The sequence below is a fragment of the Marmota marmota genome, unplaced genomic scaffold (assembly GCF_001458135.2).
Source record: "Marmota marmota marmota unplaced genomic scaffold, marMar, whole genome shotgun sequence".
NCBI lineage: Eukaryota > Metazoa > Chordata > Mammalia > Rodentia > Sciuridae > Marmota > Marmota marmota.
In genome coordinates, this window is record NW_026000241.1 from 4790353 (window position 1) to 4793141 (window position 2789).

The window sequence follows — 2789 nt, forward strand, 5'->3', positions numbered from 1 at the left end:
TTCCCCAGCACCCCGCACCCCACCCCAACCCCCTGCGCGCCTTTTTTTTTTTTTTTTTTTTTTTTTTTTTTTTTATCAATCCCCGATACTTTACTACTGAGCCACATCCCAGCCCTTTTTATTTTTATTTTGAGAGACAATCTCACTAAGTTGCCAAGGCTGGCTTTGAACTTGAGATCCTTCTGCCTCAGCCTCCCGAACCACTAAGAGGTATCTTGTTTTGATTGATTACCTCCGACCTTGAGTGTTTTTCTTAAGTGATCCTTCATTTTCTTTATCAATTTAAAAATTTTTTAAAAATGTGTTCTTATTAGATGATCTTTCATTTTTGTGAAATTGTTCCTCTCTTTTCCATGTTTTTGTTCTGTATCAATAGTGTTGTTTTTATTTGAAATTGATTTTTTTAATATTTGATATACAGAGAAATGATGGATTTTTGCATGTTAAGGTCGTGTGTTTTTTACAACCTTGCAAACCCCGGTATTAATTCCAGGATTTTTGTTGGTTCTTTGGGATTTTGTAGATAGACGATAATGTCACATGTGAAGATTTATTTTTTATTTGTTTCTTCTCAGTCTCAATCCCTGTCGTTATTATTTCTTATGCTTTCTCTGTACCTATTGATTTGATCCTTCTCTTTTGTTGTTTATTTTTATTTTTTTAAATTTTTTTTAGTTGTCGGTGAACCTTTATTTATTTATTTATATGTAGTGCTGAGAATCGAACCCAATGCCTCACACGCACTAGGCGAGTACTCTACCACTGAGCCATGACTCCAGCCCCTCTTTTGTTGTTTAGCTTGTTGAGGTGGTTAATTACATGAGTTGACTTTTTTTTTTTTAAATCCACATTAACCATTTATTTTATATATTTATATGTGATGCTGATGATCGAACCCAGGGCCTCACACGTTAGGCGAGCTCTTTTATTGCTGAGCCACAACCTCAGCCCCATGAGTTGACTTTTAAATGTGTGGTCATTCTTAAATAGTTATAGTAGGGGCTGGGGTTGTGGCTCAGTGGGAGATGCTTGCCTAGCATGTGTGAGGCACATGGTTTGATTCTTAGCACCATGTTCATATAAATGAAGTAAAGGCTCATTAAGAACTACGTATTTTTTTAAAATACTTATAACAATTCCTACTTGGGTTTTGGATCATTTTGTTTATATTATATTTATATAATAGCAAATATAAATTTGCTATTATTTGTTGAGGATTTTTTCTTTTATCTTTTTTATTTATTTTTGCAGTGCTGGGGATCAAAGCCAGGGCCTTACAAGTGCTAGGCAGGTGCTGTACCACTGAGCTATCCTCAGGCTCTATTGAAGACTTTTTCGTCTTTATTTATAAAAACTGTGTCTTCTCTCTCCCTTCTCATGTGCTTGGACTGAAAACCAGGACATTCTCACTGAGCTACACCACAAATTCTTTCTTTATTTGTTTTTTTTTTTTGTTGTTGTTGTTTTTTACAAATATTTTTGTATTTTGGGGGACTAGGGATTGAACTCAGGGGCACTGGACCACTGAGCCACATCTTCAGCCCTATTTTGTATTTTATTTAGAGACAGGGTCTGATTGAGTTGCTCTTTGCCTCACTTTTGCTGAGGCTGGCTTTTAACTTGTGATTCTCCTGCCTCAGCCCCCTAATCCCGCTGGGATTATAGAGGGGTGCCACCCCCCCCAGTTTAGTTGTTTCTTTTTTTTTTTTTTTTAAAGAAAGAGTGAGAAAGAGGGAGAGAGAGAGAGAGAATTTTTTTTAATATTTATTTTTTAGTATTTGGCAGACACAACATCTTTGCCTGTATGTGGTGCTGAGTATCGAACCCGGGCCGCACGCATGCCAGGCGAGCGCGCTACCGCTTGAGCCACATCCGCAGCCCCTAGTTGTTTCTTATAATGATCAATATTAGCAGCACCCAATGTAAACAATATGCATCCTTAAACCAAAAGCTCCTATTAAGACGTTTACAGTTTTGTCAGTTTTGTCGCAGTAAACAGAAATGGTGTATTTGATTATCATCTACAACATAAACAGTAGGTTTGTGAAAGAGTGGACAGTTTCTAATGGTGCACGAACAGAACTGGGAGCTGGTAGGATGAGATGTTAATGAGATAGGAGGTGAGAATATGGAGGGGTTAAATCATAGGAAGTTTGAAAGAGAAATCAAAAGAAGCTGGCTGTTAGGAGAAAAGAGAAAATAAAGGTAAAAATAAAAGTACTTGGTGGGCTGGGGATGTGGCTCAAGCGGTAGCGTTCTCGCCTGGCATGCGCGGGGCACTGGGTTCCATCCTCAGCACCACATAAAAATAAAAAAAAGATGTTGTGTCCACCGAAAACTAAAAAATAAATATATAAAATCTCTCTCTCTCTCTTTAAAAAAAAAAAAGTACTTGGTTTTACAAATGTTGGGGATGAGAGGGCAGGAAAAGAAAGAAAAAAAATTTTTCAAAGGATAATTGATTGTTTCTGTTGGAGTTCAATATCTTCCCTGCTTCCTTCCTCATCCAATAGGTGGGGTTGTCTGGAGTTTGCTAGTATCTCCACCCTCAGGATATTGAAGGTTACTAGGGAGGAAGGGTTAGTCTTGGAGGTGGAACTCCTGGATGAGGGGTATAGCAATTGTCAGTCTCTGTTGGAAGACTGCACCTCAGGAATCTCCTTTGGGGTCCACCCATGGTATGTGGGAGCCTGGTCTTAGGCCCTTATATTGCTCTTGGTCTCTAATTTATTTTTTTTATTTTTTTTTAAAGATAGAGTGAGAGAGGGAGAGAGAGAGAGAGAGAGAGA